This window comes from Lagenorhynchus albirostris, chromosome 16 (assembly GCF_949774975.1).
Source record: "Lagenorhynchus albirostris chromosome 16, mLagAlb1.1, whole genome shotgun sequence".
Classification (NCBI taxonomy): domain Eukaryota; kingdom Metazoa; phylum Chordata; class Mammalia; order Artiodactyla; family Delphinidae; genus Lagenorhynchus; species Lagenorhynchus albirostris.
This window is the reverse complement of record NC_083110.1, coordinates 8242176-8264032: the sequence shown is the minus strand read 5'-3', so window position 1 is coordinate 8264032 and position 21857 is coordinate 8242176. Positions and strand designations below refer to the sequence as shown.

General features: G+C 36.0%; 1 protein-coding gene across 1 annotated transcript in view; it reads right to left on the bottom strand.

Moving 5' to 3' along the window:
- Nucleotides 1-21857, bottom strand: part of RYR2 (ryanodine receptor 2) — a 542915-nt gene that overhangs the window by 441319 nt on the left and 79739 nt on the right. The window lies entirely within an intron of this gene.

Here is a 21857-nt window from a genome sequence, read left to right as displayed (position 1 = left end):
CAGGTACATGAAATAACAATAATCTAGTATATTCAAAAGCAAACGTGAACATTTACCTAATTCTCAAACCTACAGGCCTTTGATTTAGGAACCACTATTCTCCTCTAACTATAAAAATGTATTTAACGAAAAAGATCAGTTTAGAAATACAGTATCTAAGTATAAATCTCTGATGAAATAGAAGTAAAGTTTCTCTTAGCCCAATCTTTCTAGCATTATATAAATGTTCACAGTATAACAAAAGGCATGCTTTGTCAAATAATTCTGAAACTGCATCAGAATCCAAGTATTGTTTAAAATGTAGTTATTAATGAATGCATGTTAGTCTCATACGACTCTTTAAAAAATAAGTGAATATAATTATATCCAAAGTGTAAAACAGAATAAAAAGCCATACGTCAACGACTGCCTCTACAAGGCCCTAAGATTCCTAGCAAATCAATCAGAATTTAAAAATCTCAACACTGAGGGATATACTCTCTCTCAAAGGTAAGTTTCCATAATCAACCTCCTTTCTTTAGCACATATGATTGGGGATCAGTGAAACTTGAGGTCTGTTTCAGACTCTTCATGCGTTTACGTTTACTTGCAATTCTTTTTTCTTTAGAAAATTCATTCATCAGGTCCAAAGCTCATGCTATTTCGCCATAACTAAGAATCTCCACTCCTTATTAACAAGCTTCAAGAAGGAAATGTGCGTAAGATGCATATACATTGTGATTACTTTTTAAATGCTATAAAGTGATACAAAAATATCAACCTAAATACACAGGTGGGATTGTTCTGAAGGCCCAGTGAGAGTCAATAGATTCAACAGATTACTTACAACAGAGCATTTTGGCTTCGTCAATAATTTATTTAGTCTTCAGAAAAATCTCTTCTAAGCCTACCCCCAACCTCTGAATTTACAAACACATTGTTATTTAAGAAAGAATACTTTAATGAATGGAAAGCCCTGGTTTTCACTGTAAGTTTTCAAGATGTTTAGCTGTTACCCAAAGCTCAAGTCCTCATTTTAAGCATGAACCTATTAAAGTGATGAATCTATTTCTTTAGATCCTGGGGCACAGGGAAACAATTTAGTCATGTCCAGTATAATATAATTATCATTCACTTTTCTACCTTTAAAAGGACAAATTCTTATATTTATTCTCTTCCATGAAAAATAACTTAAGGAAATGTGAAATGATTTCCCTTTCATGTTTATCAGGAAACCAGGATATGCCATGCTTTTTCAATGATTAACAAAGACATTCTATTATCCCATCATTATTTTCACATCAAAATGTTAAATATACCCACACACACACACACACACACACACACACACACACTTGCATCAGTGCAAAGATAAAGTGTTGTGGTAATTTCCTAGAAGAAAGAGAAATTGTAATCAAGAGTCATAGTTCCTAGTATTAGTAACAGAAGCTCTTTAATGATCTATATTACAAAAGTGAAACTTTTGTAAGCAGCAAGAATTAGCAATAATATAACAGATTCAGTATCCAAATACCCAAAGAAAGGCTTAGCAACAGCATGTGCTGGGAGTGAATTTTCAGCTAAACACAGAAGACAAGACAAATGGTCCACAGAGTTAAAAGACTGATAAAGTACAATAAAGCTGTAATTATGCATAAGCGATGCAGAGCAATTTCATGACACATCTCTTATGAATGTTATCAAGAATTATTTAATTAAATGCCTACAAACAGTGAAGAAGAGAATGATTTATATGACGCTAATCAAGGAAAGGAAATATAAAGCTCACAATGAACTTGACCAATTTTATAGTTTAAACAGTTACCAAATCCATAAAGCATGTAAGACAAATGAGTACTTATTCCAATAATTTTTTATCCAAGTATGTGGGATTTTTAAAAAACATACTGATTCCATTAATTTAGAGAAGATAAATATTTTACCAACTGTAGGAAACAGCATTAAATATTTTAAGACCAACAAATGAGCAAATTTATTTTCAAATAAAAACACAATTTCCATTAAGGAAAATAAAACAGTCATTTAAATAGCAACTTGACTAAGCAGAGAGGACAGAAGTTAAGAACATAATACAAAAGTAATTAATTATAAATTATATCATATGACATGACATCTCCCTTTTTGTATTCATGTTTTAATATGTACATTTAATTAGTATATTTTAATAATTGTAAATATATTTAATTAATATAGAAGTTATAAATTAGGGCACAAAACATGAACTATTCCATACCTATAAAAATGAGTTTGGTTGCTTCTTCCAAGTTGCTTATTTTACTGTTTAAGGTAAAGAATGTTATTATTATTAAATCTATAGGTCATATAGTAAAGAGTTACTATGTGCCAGGCTTTGAGCTGAACACTTTACACGTAATCTGACTGCATTTTATACATGAGGAAACAAACGACATATAAATGTGTTACACACTTTCCTCAACAACAACAAAGTTGTTGGAAAAAAAGGATGGAGCTTCATCTTGAAATTGGGTCTTTAACTTGAAATCCCCACTCTCCTAAGCTCTACTATGTATACCAAAAACAAGATACGTCATCTTTTTTCTCTTTTGTTTCAGATTTTTAGTCTCTATTTAATTTGGAATTATTCACCAGCCTATTTCTTATGGTAAGTGCCACCTAATACAATGTGTTAACATCAAGATAAGAGAATGTAAAATGAACCTAGAGATTCTTATGATATCGAACATGTTATTTAGTTTCAGTTATTCAAATAGCATGTCTGGTTTTTCACATAGATAAATTTCTAGATAATTACAACACAACAATAAAACATCCAACATAAATATAACGTTTTTAATATCAAGTCATAACATAAGTAATTGAAATATTTAATACATACCTACAATCCATTACCCTGCTAAGTTTTTAAAATAATAAATTAGAGAAAAGTGAAAACCAAAATCTACTCTACCCTATAAGTAATTCTCCACCATACATGTTGTTTATTATTAAGATTAGGGGGGAAAACTTGAAAAATCTGCACACTGTGTTCCAGGATTCAAAACATAATGAAGTCGTTTCAATTTCCTAAAAGTAAAACTATGATTTGGAGGGCCCACATTTTTAATAAATACAAATTCAGAAAAATATATCTAAAGCAGTGGTACACATTTAACTCTCATCAGGAGTGTATGAGTTTCACTTGCTTCACATCTTGACAATACTTCTAGTCTTTTAAATTTTAGATCTTCTGGTGGGTGTGTAGTAATACCTCATCACAGTTTTCATCTGCATTTCTCTGAAGCCTACTGTGATGAAGCATTTTTCCGTATGCTTTGGATATTTTGAATATATCTGCTGTTAAGAAGTATTTGTTCAAGTCTTTTACCCATTTTTTACTATTAGGTTGTCTATTTTTGTTCGTACTGATTTCCCAGAATTGCTTATATTTTTCAAGTATTCTCTCCCAGTCTGTGTCCTGTCTTTTCCATCTCTTAATGGTAACTCTGATGACAGACATTCTTAGTTTTGGTACAATTTCTCCATCTTTTCCTTCATTGCTGGTGCTTTTTGCCCTGAAAAGATCCTCCTACATTATTTCTGAGAAAATGTATTATCTTAACTCTTACCTGAGATCTCAATCTGTTTGGTATTGGTTTTCTGGGTATATGGTGCTAGGGAGGGAATTCAGATTCATTTTCCCCCTCATTCAGCTGTTCAGTTGACCTTGCACCATTTACAAAAAGATAATTCTTGCCTCCACTGTACTGCATTGCCACCTCCGTCATAAATCAAGTTACTAACATGTGGAGGTATTTATGAACTCTCTTCTATTTTGGCCTATTTTTCTACGCCTGTGCTAATAACATACTATCCTAACCACTGTTCCATCAAAATAAGTTTTGATATCTGGTAGCCAAAGGCCCCAACTTTGTTCTTTTCTTCAATATTATATTTGTTAATATTGACCCTCTCTATTTCCCATAATGTTCAGAATAGACATAAATTTTCATGCACACAAAAAGAAAACCTGCTGGCATCTTGATTGAGATTGCATTGATCGACAGATCAATTTGGAGATAGCTGCCATCTTCATAATATTCAGGCTTCCAACACTGTATATCCCTCTTTTTTTTAGGTCACCTTTAATTTCCTTCAAAATGCTTTTCGATTTTCTATGGAAAGGTTTATATATCTTTCATGACAATTATTCCTAGATACATGATGTTGTATTGTACCAATATAAGTAGACTCACTTAGAAATTTTAATTTCATGTTTGCTTTTTGCTAATATATAGAAATGTAACTGACAATTTATACTGAGTTCTAACTTTACTAAATTCACTTTTTAGTTTTTTTGTTTGTTTGTTTTTGCGGTACACGGGACTCTCACTGTTGTGGCCTCTCCCGTTGCGGAGCACAGGCTCCAGACACGCAGGCTCAGCGGCCATGGCTCATGGGCCCAGCCGCTCCGCGGCATGTGGGATCTTCCCGGACCAGGGCACGAACCCGTGTCCCCTGCATCGTCAGGCGGACTCTCAACCACTGCGCCACCAGGGAAGCCCCTAAATTCACTTTTTAATTCTAACAGTGCCCACCTTCACCCCTTTATTTAACATCACACTAAAATAATTCAATATTTCACTGGTTTTCCATTTTACAGAGAGCATCTATCCAATTAAAGAGTTCCCTACATTACAAATTTACAATAAATGATTTATTTTTTAAATGTTTTAAATGTATCAATTAAAATATGTAATCTTTCCCTTTATGTCTTTTAATATGGAGAAAGACATTAATCACTTTCATGAATACATTAACTACTGTTGAATCCCACCTTAGTTATAATATGCTATAGTTATAGTATGCTTAGTTATAATATGCTTGATTTTATATATCCATAAATTTGGTTTGCTAGTATTTTGTAGAGGATTTCTGCATCTATGACCTTGACGAATATTACTGTATAACATTTTTTCTAGCAAGGCCTTTCTAATGGTTTAGGACCATGGTTATGTTGACATCATAAAATAAGTTTAGAAGGATTCTGTAAGAGGTTAAGATTGGTATTACTGCTTTCTCAAATGTTTGCTGGAATTGACCAGAGAAGCCATCTGGGCCTGTACTTCTTTGTGGTAATGCTTCTTTTTTTAATAGTCAGCACTTAATTTTTTAAAATATTTTTAAACAGATATAATTGACATATAACTTTATATTAGATGAATGATTTGATATTTCCATATATTATGAAATGATCATTACATTAAGTCAAGTTAACATCCATAACCAGACATACTTTCAATTTTTTCTGTGATGAGAACTTTTAAGATCTACTATCTTAGCAACTTTCAAATATACAATACAGTGTTATTAACTACAGTAATCATGCTGTATATTATATCCCCAGGGCTTCTTAATTTCATAACTGGAAGACTGTATCTTTTGACCACCTTCACCCGTTTTGCCTCTCCTACACCCTGCCTCTGCAACCACCAATCTGTTCTCTGTAACTATAGGTTCAGTTTGTTTGTTTTTTTCAGATTCCACATAAAAGTGAAATTATACAGTATTTGTCTTTCACTTGTCTCACCTAGCATAATCCCTTCAAGGTCCATCCATGTTGTCATAAATGGTAAGATTTATTTATTTATTTATTTATTTTTATTTATTTATTTTTGAGGTACGCGGGCCTCTTACTGTTGTGGCCTCTCCCGTTGCGGAGCACAGGTTCCGGATGCACAGGCTCAGCGGCCACAGATCACGGGCCCAGCCACTCCGCGGCATGTGGGATCCTCCTGGACCGGGGCACAAACCCATGTCCTCTGCATCAGCAGGCGGACTCTCAACCACTGCGCCACCAGGGAAGCCTGATTTATTCCTTTAACGGCTGTACAATATTCCATTGTATGTATATACCACATTTTTTTACCCATGCATCCACTGATATACACTTAGGTTGCTTCCACATCTTGACTACTGAAAATAATGCTGTGATAAATATGGGGGGGGCATATATCTTTCCAAGTTAGTGCTTTCATGTCCTTTGGATAAATAGCTGGAACTGGAATTGCTGGATCATATGATACTTCAATTTTAGTTTAATCTCCGAAATTTACAAGGATTAATCTCCGAAATTTATAAGCAGCTCATGCAGCTCAATAACAAAAAGACAAACAACCCAATCCAAAAATGGCCAGAAGACCTAAACAGACATTTCTCCAAAGAAGATATACAAATTGCCAACAAACATATGAAAGATGCTCAACAGCATTAGAGAAATGCAAATCAGAACTACAATGAAATATCACCACTTACCGGTCAGAATGGCCATCATCAAAAAAATTTAGAAACAATAAATGCTGGAGAGGGTGTGGAGAAAAGGGAACCTTCTTGCACTGTTAGTGGGAATGTAAATTGATACAGCCACTATGGAGAACAGTATGGAGGTTCCTTAAAAAACTAAAAAAAGAACTATCATACGACCCAGCAATCCCACTACTGGGCATATACCCTGAGAAAACCATAATTCAAAAAGAGTCATGTACCACAAAGTTCACTGCAGCGCTATTTGCAATAGCCTGGACATGGAAGCAACCTAGGTGTCCGTTGACAGAAGAATGGATAAAGAAGATGCGGCACATATATACAACGGAATATTACTCGGCCATAAAAAGTAACGAAATTGAATTATTTGTAGTGAGCTGGATGGACCTAGAGTCTGTCGTACAGAGTGAAGTCAGAAAGATAAAAACAAATATCGTACACCAACACATATATATGGAGTCTAAAATATTTTTTTAAAATGGTTCTAATGAACTTAGGGATGGGACAGGAATAAAGATGCAGATGTACAGAATGCACTTAAGGACACGGGGAGGGGGATGGGTAAGCTGGAACGAAGTGAGACAGTAGCACTGACATATATACTCTACCAAATGTAAAATAGATAGCTAGTGGGAAGCAGCTGCATAGCACAGGGAGATCAGCTCGGTGCTTTGTGACCACCTAGAGGGATAGGATAGGGAGGGTGGGAGGGAGAGGCAAGAGGGAGGAGATATGGGGATATATGTATACATGTAGCTGATTCACTTTGTTACAGAGCAGAAACTAACAAAACATTGTAAAGCGATTATACTTCAGTAAAGATGTTAAAAAAAAAAAAGAATCTAGACAGATGTTAAACCTGCCACAAAAATGAGTTCAAAATGGATCACAGACCTAAATATAACACACAAATCTATAAAACTCCTAGAAGATAACATAGGAGAAAATCTGGGTGATCTTGGGTTTAGCAATGACTTTTTAGGTACAACACCAAAAGCATGATCCATAAAAGGAAAATTGTTAAGTTGAACTTCATGAAAATTAAGTCTTCTGCTCTGTGAAAAACACTGTTAGCTGAATTAAAAGTCAACCCACAACTGGGAGAAAATCTTTGTAAAACACATATATGATAAAATACTGGTAGTCAGAATATACAAAGAACTCTTAACTCTCAACAATATGATATACAACGGACTACTACTCACCCACAAAAAAGAATGACCTAATGCCATTTGCAACAACATAGATGGACCTAGAGAATATCATACTAAGTAAAGTCAAGTCAGAAAGAGAAAGACAGATACCATATGATATCACTTATGTGTGGAACCTAAAACATGACACTAATGAACTTATCTACTAAACAGACTCACGGACATAGAGAACAGCCTTGTGGTTGCCAAGGGGGAGGGAGGATGGAGGAGGGATAACCTGGGAGCTTGGGATGAGCAGATGCAAACTATTATATACAGAATGGATAAATAACAATGTGCCACTGTATAGCACAGGAAACTATATTCAATATCCTGAGATAAACCATAATGGAAAAGAATATGATAAAGAATACATATATATATGTATGTAACTGAATCACTTTGCTGTACAGCAGAAATTAATACATTGTAAATCAGCTATACTTCAATTTTAAAAACTTAACAATATGAACATAAACAACCCAATTTAAAATTTGGCAAAAGATCTCAATAGACACCTCACAAAAAAAGACACTATGGCAAATAAGCATATGTAAAGATGGTCTACATCATATGTCATCAGGAGATTGCAAATTAAAATAACAATAAGTTACCATTTACACAACTGTGAGAATGGCTAAAATCCAAAAACTGACACCACCAAATGCTGATGAGGATGTGGAGCAACTGGAACTCTCATTCATTCTTGGAATGCCACATGCTACAGACACTTTCAAAGTCGGTTTGGCAGTCTCTTACAAAAGTAAACATACTCTTAACATAGGACCAAGCAATCTCTTTCCTTGGTATTTACCCAAAGGAGCTGGGAGCTTATGTCTACATGAAAACCTGCACGTGCATTTATAGCAGCTTTATTCATAATTGCCAAAGCTTAGAAGTCACCAAGATATTCTTCAATAGGTAAATGGATAAACAAACTGCTGTACAACTGGGTAATGGAATATTACTCAGTAATAAAAAGAAACAAGCGATCAAGCTAGGAAAAGGCATAGAGAAAGCTTAAATGCATATCACTATGTGAAAAAAGCCAGAATAATAAGGCTGCATACTGTATGATTCTAAGTATATGCCATTATGGAAAATGCAAAACTATGGAGAGACAGTAAAAAGATCCGTGGTTAGAAGGGAGGGAGGCATGAAGAGGTGAAGCACATGGGACTTTTAGGGCAGTGAAACTATTCTGTCCAATACCAGTAATGGTGGATACATGACATCATGTATTTGTCAAAACTTTTAGAATGTAGAGCACAAAGAGTGAACCCTAACGCAAACTATGAAATCTGAAGGATAATGATTTGTCAATATCTGTCCTAATGTAAACTATGAGCTCTGAGTGATGATGTTTGTCAATTATAACAAATATATCACACTAATGCAAGGTATTATAATAATAAAGCATGTAGGGGAGGGGAAAGGTTATGGGACTTTTTCAGACAGTTTTCTGTAAATCTCAAACTGCTCTAAAAAAACACATTCTAATGTAAATAAATTATATATAATACATACCAAATAATTATTATAAAATGAGAGACATGTAGAAAAACTTAAAAACCCAGTGATATGGACCCATGAGTAGAAATATTATTTCTGGCAGAGAGGATTATGAAAAAATTCAAGGAGGATACCTTCTTGGACATACGCATAGAAGGGTAGGGTAAACTTTTGAATGGCTCAGAATTCTAAGTTGAGGAATTAGTGTGGTTAAGAATATGAGTAATGTATCTGGGGAAAATAGAGCACATTCAGGGAGTGAGTCCAATTTGGATAGAGAATGGACAGAATGAAAAACTAACTAAAGCTAGACATGAAGAAAAACTAAAGCTTAAGTTCCTTCATGACAACTGATTGTTCACTTAGCAACAATTAAATTAGGAACAGTCTGCTCAGGGAACAGTTGTTCAACAGTTCAACCTAGAAAGAAGCCATAATCAAAACAGTCCTTGAGAAAACACCATAAGGGCGATCTAATTATTGGCTGAATCCCCTGGTGCCCAGATTTCTTCCTAAGCAATTCTTGAATAGTTTTCCAAGGAACCAAAAACTCCTTATGGTGAAACTAACTACAAATTTACTGAGTTGAAATAACTATGTAGCATTCACCTCAGATCCATTTTGGAAGTATAGAGACTATATCTCATGATCAAATACATGATACAAACCATTTTCCTACTCCTAACTGTTATACACACTAATACCATTAGAAAGAAAACAAAACAAAATCTCCAGGCCATGGGTGTATAAAGAGAATCTCAGTTTTAACCTTTGCCCCTAGAATCTTATTTTTAATCCTTCACTTCCCCCCAAAATTTATAGTTTATATTATAATGCACAGATTCCACTTATGTCCTGTCCTGGAAGAAACATCCCTAGCCCCTCAGGCTCTCCCTCACCATTTCTCCTACACAGAGGTTGGAACATAAGTTACTCATGGTCCATCTGTAGAGCGAACAAATGCAAGTAACTCCAGCTTATGAAATATTAAATTTTGCTGGCCTAACGTTGCTTCTTTTGTTGTCTCTGCTGTGATTTATCACTTCTCTCTCTCTCTCTCTCTCTCTCTCTATCTGTCTGCACTGTCTAATCTCACTGGGACACTTTTCTCTCATGTCAGATCACGTAACCATTTCAATAGGTTCTTTTTATCTCACACCAGGCTCACTGTCTCCAGAACTATGGAAATCAGTGCACTACAATATGGAGCCCATTCTGTGTGCCCTGGGTGTGCTGCTCTCTGTACTACTCTGTCAATGGTCTAAGGACAGTTCTAAGGTTTCTTGTTCCAGTAAAGAACTCGACCACAGCTCTGTTGGGGTCTTAGAGCTAATGGCATCACCATTATCTCAGAAGTCAGAGAAGTCACATCCGGTCATACCTCCAGTACTGACCTCACGCTGTCAGAATGTTCCATCTGGTCTCGAAGTTATACAGATCCCAGTGGACTTCGTCTTTCTCTCACAGCTCTGAGATTAGTTGCAAAAAAGTATAGATTCTGAGAGTGATGGCTACAAAAGAGTGGCTTGGATTCCTTTTAAGTCCTCAAATCTCAAAGTATATGAAAGATTTTGTACGTGTAGAAATTACCTGTATTTTTTCTGGGGAACACGTCTGAAATTTTTATATGATTCGCCGAGGTACCATGACTGGGGATGGCCATTTAGTTTCTCACCCAGACTGGGGCACTACGGACAGTGAAAGGGGGATAATAGGAATTAAGCTGTGGCAGGTGTTAACCTGAACTGTGCCAGACAAACACGCATGCATGGTTATCTAACCCCAAAAGGTTATTTTCTCATTTTCCCTTCTGAATATGTTTCTCTTCTCTCGCAATAGCGAAGGGAAAGGTGAAAAACAGCTGCACTGAACAGTCAATGTTCTACTTAGGTTCAAAACTGTCACCATAGTAGTAGACACAGAATTTGGGGCACTTTTCAGCCCCTTAATTTTTGGTTTATATATTCTATTTTGCAATCCCTTAAGTCAGCAAATATTTCCTCAGTATCTAGTTCATCTCATGCTTTGTCCTAGGTGTTACTGGTAAAGCCAGTGAACACAACAGATCAAAAACTTTGCACTCATGGGATTTACACTCTAATGCGGATAGACAGCTTATTTAAAAATAAAAATAAAAACAGAAATATATAGTATGTCAGAAGGAAAGAAATGCTTTGGAGAGAACTCAAGCAAGGTAAGAAACAGTGCTAGTGAGGGAGTCGAGGAAATAAGGGGAACTGGTATTTGATAAAAAGTAGTGAAAGAGGATGTATTCTGTCAAATTAGACTGTTTTAAAAAAAGACAGTTTAAGAGAATAAAAATTAGAGGCTGTTTGGCTCAATAGGTTACAAATATCTTTAAATCACTGGTAAATTCAGGAACAATCTAGCACATAAATTCACTATCTGACTCATTTGCTATCAAACATTTACAAGTGAAAAATATTTTTTATTTTAAATAGCAAAAAATCTGAGGAAGATGTTCAAATTGAATGATACTAATAGAATAAAGTAATCTACACATTCAAGAGTCATAATCTAAAACAGTGCATAATGCTGGTGGCATGGTGATTAAATTACACGTTGATTAAATTGACCTCCTTATTGAGTTTGGTGCTGGTGTCTCTGGAAACCACATCTTTCAAATACATAGCAATATGTAGTATACTTAGCTTCAGAGTAGGAAGTAGTCTTTCTAGAGAGAAAGACAATAAAACAGAAAAGGTCTACAAATAGAGGATGCATATCTCAACCACAGACAATCGTCCACATTCACCTAAGTGGTAGATAAATAGTTGTTGCTCAGTGAATATTTTTAGCTATATGCCCTTTAGGAGATAATAATCCCATTCACCTTCTAAATCACTGCACCAGTTTCACAGATTAAAGACAGGTACATGATTACGTACACAGGCTTTAGACAAGATGCTGGCTAACGAACACACCCAGTCAGTAAATGTGTTAATTTATTAGCTTTAGAGCCCCATTCCCAAAAAGCAGTATTTGTGCTTTACTAGGGATGTTCGTGAACAGCAAGGCAAATAGAACCCAGCCTCTTGAACTAAAATGTTAAGTTATTAGTAGATAATTGGGAATTTCAGTTTCGACATAAATAGCTAGTAACATAATCTTGCCTACAATATAAACAAACTAATCCATTAAACTTTTCACTGTTTTTATCTGTAGAGGACCTCAGCCATTTATGATAGGATGTGTGCCTTCATATAGGGGAGGTAGTGGTAGGAAAGTACTTAAGAGCTCCCCCCTCTGTACTCTCACTGGACTGTTTACTATCAAAAGCACACTTCACCCACATTCATTGATATGTCTACCTTTTCTTTCCACTATTAGATCACTAAATTCCTCAAGAGGAAGGATGCCTTCTTATTTATCCCTGTATCACCAGCCCAGAATTCACAATAGCAACTCAATACACTTTTGTGGAATGAATACTGCATGAATCAGTCGGGTGGAGAAGAGACATGGGTTTTCCATTTCCCAGCTTCAAAGACCACTAAGCATAGACTTTGATTTCTATTCCTAGGTAAGGATTTAACTTGCTAGATCTAGTTTGGCTTAAGAACCTGGAGGATCTCAAATCTAAATAAATACTTCCAAATAAGGCTTAAGGGTACCAACTCCACATCTGCTATATATCGTAGCAAAGAACGTTAGGAATCGTCCAACGTTCATTTACAAATATAACCCTCCTCTTTCTCCCCCAAAAAATCCAGTTTTGTAGAGGTAGCCTTTCTTCCCTCCCTCCCCATGCTCTGAGCCAGTTGTGTTAGCCACATTTTCCCTTGCTGGTAAATAATCTGGGCAATGAGTATGTGACAGTGGGCATAGGGGAAGTCTACCAGGAGGTTTCTAGGAAAACCTCCTTACGCTCATAAATAAAAGCAAAGAAAGTCAGCTGCTTTGTGGACCTAGAGATGCTGCTGAATTTGGATATCATCACATGATATGATGATACAGCCCTGTTGTAATCATGAGGGAAACTAGCCTAAGAACCAAACAAACAGAGAGAGCAGAGTCAAGAGAATTATAGAAAATCTGAGCCAGAGCCCTGCTCAATTAAACCTGGATTCTCTTCCTTTGGACTTTCTGTGTCCTTATATTTTTTAACCATATACGATTAAATTGTAGAAGATGATACAATAGTCTGTAATATGATCCTGTTTATGGAAAAATATTTTTTTATACATGATGTTCTAGATGGATATAAGCCAATCTTAGCTGTCGTTATCTTCAGGGGAAAAAAAGGATTATGAAGAAGGTACTTTCATTTTATACTCTATTACTGTTATGAAAATAGAAGATTGACATGGTTCTGGAATTTAAACTTCAAGGGAAATTTAAGTGTATTTTTATATTGCATGCATGATAGGCCCTAATTACTTCTTCCCAGTTTTACTGAGATATAATTGACATACATCATGGTGTAAGTTTAGGGTGTACGGCATAATGATTTGACCTACGTATGTATATCGTGAAATGATTACCACAATAATTTTAGTTAGCATCCATCCTCTCATGTAGATAAAATAAAAAGAGAAAGCAAAAAAAGGGGAAAAGGGCTTCCCTGGTGGCGCAATGGTTAAGAATCTGCTTGCCAACACAGGGGACACAGGTTCGAGCCCTGGACCGGGAGGATCCCACATGCTGCGGAGCAACTAAGCCCATGAGCCACAACTACTGAGCCTGTGCACCTAGAGCCCGTGCTCCGCAACAAGAGAAGCCATGTCAATGAGAAGCCCGCGCGCTGCAACGAAGAGTAGCCCCTGCTCGCCACAACTAGAGAAAGCTCACGCACAGCAACGAAGACCCAACACGGTCAAAAATAAAAACAAATAAATTAATTTTTAAAAAGGGGAAAAAAACATTTTTTCTTTGTGATGAGAACTCTTAGGATCTACTCTCTTTACAACTTTCCTGTATATCACACAGCAGTGCTAACTATAGTCATCATACTGTATATTATATCCGTAGTACTTATTTATCTTACAACTGGAAGTCTGTACCTTCTGACTGCTTTCCTCCAATTCCTCCTCTCTCCACCTCTGGTAACCACAAATCTGATCTCTTTTTCTATGAGTTTGTTTTTGTTGTTGTTGTTGTTTTAGATTCCACAAATAAGTAAGATCATATGGTTTTTGTCTTTCTCTGTCTTACTTCACCTAACATTATATGCTCAAGGTCCATCCATGTTGTCACAAACGTTAGGATTTACTCATTTTTTATGGCTGAATAATATTCCACTATACAGATATTCCACAATTTCTTTATCCATTCATCCATCAATGGACACTTAGGCAGTTTCCGTGTCTTGGCTATCACAATTCTGCTATGAACATGGAGGTGCAGATATCTTTTCAAGTTAGTGTTTTCATTTCCTCTGGATATACTCCCAGAAGTGAAATTGCTGGATCATGCGGTAGTTCTGTATTTAATTTTTGAAGATCCCCATACTGTTTCCCATAGCAGCTGTACCAGTTTACAATCCCACCAACAGTGCACAAGGATTCCCTTTTCTCCACAACCTCGCCAGTATTTGTTATATTTTGTCTTTTTGGTGATGGCCATTACTGGTATGAGGTGATATTTCACTGTGGTTTTGACTTGCATTTCCCTAATGACTAGTGATGTTGAGCATCTTTTCACGTACCTGTTGGCCTTTCATACATCTTCTTTGGAAAAATGTCTATTCAGGTCTTTAGTCCATTTTTAATCTGATGATTTGGTTTTTGCTATTGAGTTGCATGAGCTCTTTATATATTTGGGATATTAACCCCTTATCACATAATATGGTTTGCAAATATGTTTCCCATCCCATAGGTTGTCTTTTCACCTTGTTGTTTCTATTGCTGTGCAGAAGCTGTTTAGTTTGTTGTAGTCCCACCTGTTTTTATTTTGTTGCTTGTGCTCTACGTGTCACTAATGACTTTTAACATTATCAATACATAAAATTTACTGATTCCTTACTATAGTCTAGGCAGGAATCTTGCTGACACAAAAACAAAAATTGCGAGTGTGGTATTATTTTTCTTTATTAAAAAGTAGCCCCATTCAGTCTTTGGCCCTGGTCTCTTCAGAGGCAGATATCTACTGCCCCGAGAGTATTTAAAAGTGTAATCACAATTTTATATCCTAATTGTTTGATTCTGTATTTCAATGGAGACTTAGACTGCGTAGAGCAGTAACATATTGGAAAACGGATGAACAGTATCAAGTGTTTAAGTAAACTTCAGTGTTTTCCCCAGTGAATCATAAGCCCAGCCATCTGAGAAACCTATTTTTAATAATGTACAGAATACAACCTATATTATACGATTCACAGCAAGGTTTGCCAACCCTTCCTTTTTCCTCCACACTACCTCCATTCACTTTAATGAAGGGAAAGCAAATGGAAAAATATCAGTATGAAAATAAAACTCAACCAGGGCGGATGCAACATTCACTCTTAATTTTCGATCCTTGGCCTATCCGCCCAAAAGCATGAACAAATAAGTCTTTTAGATGTAGTGAACATGAACCAAAATACCAGAAGAATAAGAATATAAAAGAATATTAAATATATTTAAATATAAGTATAAAAGAAATATTGAGCACCACTTTTGGAGTAACCAATAAATACCGAAAACTCCTTAGAGAATAAAGTCTTTTCAATGTAAAATATGTGTGAATCTATGGATTAGTATGTATATATAAGATAGATGGAAAATGATATTGATTGGTTTGCAGGAAAACCAGGCTCCTGTCAAACCAAAGTACACTTTTCAGTCCTTATTCAACTAGATTTCTCTGATTTTCATCTGATGTTGTCAACAACATCTGACTGAAACTCTATACTTCCATGATGTAGTAGGCCAAATAGTGGCACCCCAAAACCATCCACATCCTATTCCACAGAGCCTGTGAATATGTAACATGATAGTATGTTGCTGGCTTTGAAGATGAAACATGGGCCACCAGCCAAAAATATAAGCCAGAAAAGGCAAGGAAATAGATTCCTCCCTAGAGCCACCATAATTAAAGCAGTCCTGCCAAAACCTTGATTTTAGCCCATTGAGACTAAGTTTTAGAATTCTATTTTTTTTTTTTTTTTTTTTTTTGCGGTACGCGGGCCTCTCACTGTTGTGGCCTCTCCCGTTGCGGAGCACAGGCTCCGGATACGCAGGCTCAGCAGCCATGGCTCACGGGCCCAGCCACTCTGCGGCATGCGGGATCCTCCCGGACCGGGGCACGAACCCGCGTCCCCTGCATCGGCAGGCGGACTCTCAACCACTGCGCCACCAGGGAAGCCCAAGTTTTAGAATTCTTACCTCAAGAACTTTAAGATAATAAGTTCATGGTGTTTTAAGCCATCAGGCTTGGAGTAATTTATTACAGCAGCCATAGAAACTAATACACATGGCTTCTGTAACTATTTTCTCCTAGTTTTCCTCTTATCTTCCAGATTGCATCTTCCCAGAGCCTCCCATAGGGTCCTCCTCTTCTTCCCACTGCTTTATTAGTGACATCCCCTTAGGCCCTCCCACTGCTCTCCTCTTATTACATGGATACTCCACAGTAAAGAGCTTAAAAGCATAGACTTCAGAGCCCAATGGAGATAAATTCGTACCCTAGTTCTACCACTTACTAGCTATGTGAACTTTTCAGATACTGTAGTTTTCAGGTCTTAGAAATTCCATTTTGTTTCTTTGAATAATTTTTATACATTGAGTTTTTTTAATCTTTTTGTTCACAGTAGACATATTTTCCTTGATTTCATTGAACACAGCCATAATGGCTGCTTTAAATCCTTGTCTGGTGAGATCATCTCCAGGTTGTTCTTGGTAGTCGTCTCCCTTGAGATTGGGTCACATTTGCACGTTTCTATATATTTTAAGCAATTGTGAATTGTATCCTGTCCTTTTATATTGTTGAGATTCTGGATTCTGCTATATACCACTGAAGAACGTGGATTGTATTTGCTTTAACAAGCAATCAACTTGGTGGGACTCAAACCACAAACTGCAACATGCTTGGTGGCAGTGCAAACCTCAGTGCAGTGCTGCCCTTAGCAGTGGTAACTGAATTCACACCTGCCCCCCATACACGTGGCTAAGCATCAGCCAGACACTTGAGCAGAGTGTATGCACAGAATGTGGGGCTCCCTCTCTCTGGATTTCTCTTTTCCAGGATCACTCCTTGACTTTCTGTCTTCAGAGAGACTGTGCATGTTCTTTTAGAGTTTTCGCTACCACACAGCACTGACTTCTGTCAGCCTCCAGGCTAAAAGCCTTAAAAAATATAAAAGTCATTGGAACCAATTCCATTTTCCAGGTCTGGCTCCTCTCCAGAATATGTCTGCTTTTGGTCAACTCTCTGGAGCCTTGAGGTAACTGGGGATTTTATTGCTGTTTGTTTGTTTTGCTTTTAATATTTGGACCAAATATGTTTTTTAATACTTGGGCCAAATATGATTTTAATATTTGGACCAAATATTTGGTCTGGAGCAAACATGTGCATTCCCAAAGCAAACACGATAATAAGATAACAGCGTAGCTATAGTGCTTCCTGTGTGCCATGAATGTTCTATACACATTAATTATATGGACTTATTAGATTCTCACAACAACACTATGAAGGGGACACTATTTTTTCCCCCACTTTATAGATGAGAAAACTGAGGTACAGAAACATTAAGCAGCTTTCCTAAGATTACCAAGAATTTAACTCAAGGAGTTTGCTCTAGAATCTGTATGCTTAACCACCATGGAAAACAGCACACAACTTCTTGAACTACAACTTCTACTCTTGCATTTATACAAAATGATCTTAAATGCAATTACTTGCCTGAAATTGGTACTTCAATGTTTGATAAATGTATTTTTTAAAAACTCATCTGTGGTGCTTCAATGTTTAAAAAATGTATTTTTTTTTAAAAAAAACACCTCATTTACCAGTAAATTTAGCTGGTTACTTCCTGATGCATTTTTTAATACTCTCAGAGTACATGCTTTAAAAAAGCAGAGGTTTTATTAGAAGAATGGTACACTGTATAATAATACTCTATATTCTATAACTTCGTTTTTCATAAAAACTGAACATGTCCGAGTCTGATGTACCTCTCTATTAATAATTAAGTCACAGTGGTATTTTGTAATTACAAGACAGTATATAATTTAGAAATATGAAACACTCTTAGAATTTCCTATAAAATAATAAACCATTTCAGTAAATTGAAACATAAAAATCATATTAGGAATATCTCTGGACATATTATGCAGAGTCCTCCTGGCAAGTACTAGTTTCTAATAGAATTCTAAAGAATAGTCTAATGAGACCAAGTTGTTCCTTGGAGAAAAATTTTAAGTGATTTTTATATTAATAGTTTTAATATTATTTCTTCCTGTCTTAGAAATGATGTAGCAAGTCCAAAGAACAGTCAAAGGAATGCCAAGTTCCACAAACCCAGTCCCTTCCTTGTGCTAACACTATATCTACACTTCCATGATAACACACATCACACTGCACTATAATTTTCCTTCTATTCCTACATGAGACTGTGAATCCATTGATGACAAAAATCACCTATTATTCACCTTTCTATCCACAGAGCCTTATAAAGTATATCTTATAAATGTTCAAAGTTTGCATTAAATAAATGAATGATTACAACTGACTGACGTTCATAATAAGTAATATTTATAATATTACATTGTAAATTTCATAGATATTTAAAGCATCAGTTGTAACTGAAATTATAGAAAACTACCAATTACCTATAATAATGAGGAAAACATATGACGTAAAGTGAATGAATGATACCAATCAGAATTACCAAAATTACGAATTTCCTCCAAAAAGCAGGATATAAGGGACAAATATTGGTTTAATTTTACTTTTTTTTCTTGGTTCAAGCTACTAATTGTCTAACAACAAGGCACCGATAGTCAAGTGGTTACAAGCCAGTCAAAAGGGACAGGGTTCTACAATTCTCCCAGAAACAGCTAAACCAAAAGACAGAAAGGACAGTCAAGGTTATCTTTGTATATAGTCTCCTAAATAGTAATACAAATAATAAGCCACTTAATATACTCGTGGGGTTAAACAAAAGCAATGCCTGTCAACAAATGATAACTATTAAAAATAGTATTTGAAAAAGTAAGAATTATCAATAAATTTCAGACTGTAAAACCAAAGCTCCTTCCACTATACTGTCTCACTTTTCACTTCATATCTGTGCTTCCATGAAATGCAATCCTTAAATTAAACTAGTCATCACAAAAATAAAAATTCATGGAGAAAGTGTTCATCAAAAATGTTTCTGAATTAAGGTATAATGAAACAACAAAACGCAAAAGCATAGGATCACCTAAATTCTTAAACTTTATTAACTAGAACACACACAGAAAGAAGCAAATACTATCACTGACTATATTTTCACCTAATTATGCCATCATTGAACTGGCACGACTGCGTCTCAGAACGAATTGACTGGGATACTGGAGGAGGGAGAAGGGGGACTCTGGACCAGCCAAGGTCACAGAGAAGGAAACTGCAAGGGATTGTAGCAGTCCAGCCATTTCTTACAGGTATGAGAAGAAGAATAAGTAAAACAATAAAAAGAGACCCTGTTAAATGTATGCCGAATATTCCACATACCTCATGATTTAATAGTTACTAAACCTGATGATAAAGACTGACCTTCTCCAAAGCCACAGAATGAATATGTGGCACAGCTCGTATTCTTAAAACTGTTCGCAAATTCTACAAAACCCTGCTCAGGCCTATGCTGTATCACCGGGTATGCCAAAAAAAAAAATCTGAAGAGAGAGAGGAGATAGAAGTGGATTCAGAAGCAGACAAGTTATCCAGAACCACACAAAACCCAGAGGGAGAAGAGAAAAATTAACACAAGCAAGGATGTGCATGTACAGAAGCCCAGGCAAAATCCGGCCAAACGGACGGGCAATGCTCCCGCAGTCATTTTTTCCTTGTTTTATGTGCATTGTCTCCACCCTCAGGATTTTAAAGGCTCTGTGAACAGCCATTCAGATAAAGCTAAACAGGTCTTGGCCTATTTATGACTGATATGCTTTAAGAATAAAAGCTAAATGATGTTTAGTGGAATTATATACATCAGATCTAGATCTGTCTTATCTGCTTAATAAAAAAGTGATATTTTTTAAAAATCCCTCCCAATAAAACCTTTCAGAATGCTTCTTGTGCCACTTATATGTTAGTTATTTTACTAACAGCCACAATAAGCAACTCTGTGGAATCAAAACTTCATAAATTAGGTAATATTTTTTCTGTTTCACTTTACGCATCTCCTTGTGTTATCGATAATCTTCATGATTTGTTTCGGCACAAGTGATGTCGGGAATTTCCTGCTAGATTTCCTGCAGCTTTAATAAAACCATGCATTTATCCTGTGGGACCCAAGAATACAAGCAAAATGGTACGTAACCACAAGAAGAAAAGTCATGGTTCTAGATGAGAAATTTTTTTCCTTATCATCATCAAGTGTGTTTGTTGTATTGCTACCATGCCTATGACAGCATTTTGGACATTAAATAGTATCAGTATTAAGTGTACTGAATTACACAAAGAGTTTAAGAAGAATTATTTTTTTAAAAAAAGAACAAGGCTTCTTAGAGAAAGTTGATCACGAGAGAGTGGGAGAATCAGGTAATACACAGGTTCTTTCTGATACGCTGTTAACTGGTAGGGAAAGAAATGATTTCAAGAAAATTAGCATCACTTTCCTGACACGCTTCATCCCAGTCAAAGTGGATCTTTCTTTAAGCAAATCTACTGCATATAATTTATTGTTAGAGATGACAATTTGCCTGACAAAAGTATTGACGTTTGCCACAGATTCCCATAATGAATTCAAAGGAGACATGTGAGGTGCTCGTAAAGAGGATGTGGATACCTATGGAGTCCAAAGACGGACTCCTACAAGTGCCGACAGCATCCACTGATCCCATGTAATCAAACGTGCTCTTCAGCCGGTTTGCACTATTATGATGAAGATGGTTGTTACAGTGGAAAACTAGCCCTCCTGGTAAATTACCTCAGCCCTAACTCTGATCAGCCCACAACTCCTCCACGATACACCCAAACTGGTCAGACCACCCCCAAAATCTCCCCAGGACCTTGACTCAAGCATTTTGACTGAGGTCCACTCTGAGTAATCGATGCCTGTGTCAAACTAGTTACGAAGTATTTTGAACATCACTACCGGGTATAATCAAAACTCCTCTGCAGTCTAAGAATCTTTCTTTCCCCCAGAAACAGTTTCCTCTGGAGCTATTTGACAGTGGTGTCTTCCTAAAAGTTACTAGCTTGCAAGTGAGATTTGGCTCAATGAAATATGTTCCTTTCCTGTAGCAGGTTTTTCTCAAGTTTTCTTTTCTAATTAATGTCTTATGGTATCTACGCTCGTCTTTTTAAATGGTATTCCACATATCACATAAATTACCACTTTACCTCTGATAGAAACTTTCTAGATAGAGTACAACTCAAAATAAAATTCAGCTAAATAAATATATGGGGGGAGGCAGAAATTCTAATAAGTATCTTCAAAACATAAGTGCAAAAATAGTATTTTCAACACTTCATATATACACAGAAAATTGAGAGCTTGCCTAATCCAACGCCATGATTCTAGGGAGGTAAAACATCTCCTCAAAAGTTTAAATTTAGAAAAAGCAGCTTAGCAATATAAAAATTAAATTTATGGGAACTTAATCGTAAGTTGGTATCTACAAAGATAAGTGAAATGACAATACACACTTTTCTAGATGCTCATGCAAAAGAAAAAGGATTTTCCTTTGTAAAAGTAGATTTGAATTTCAAAGTGGATATGTGATG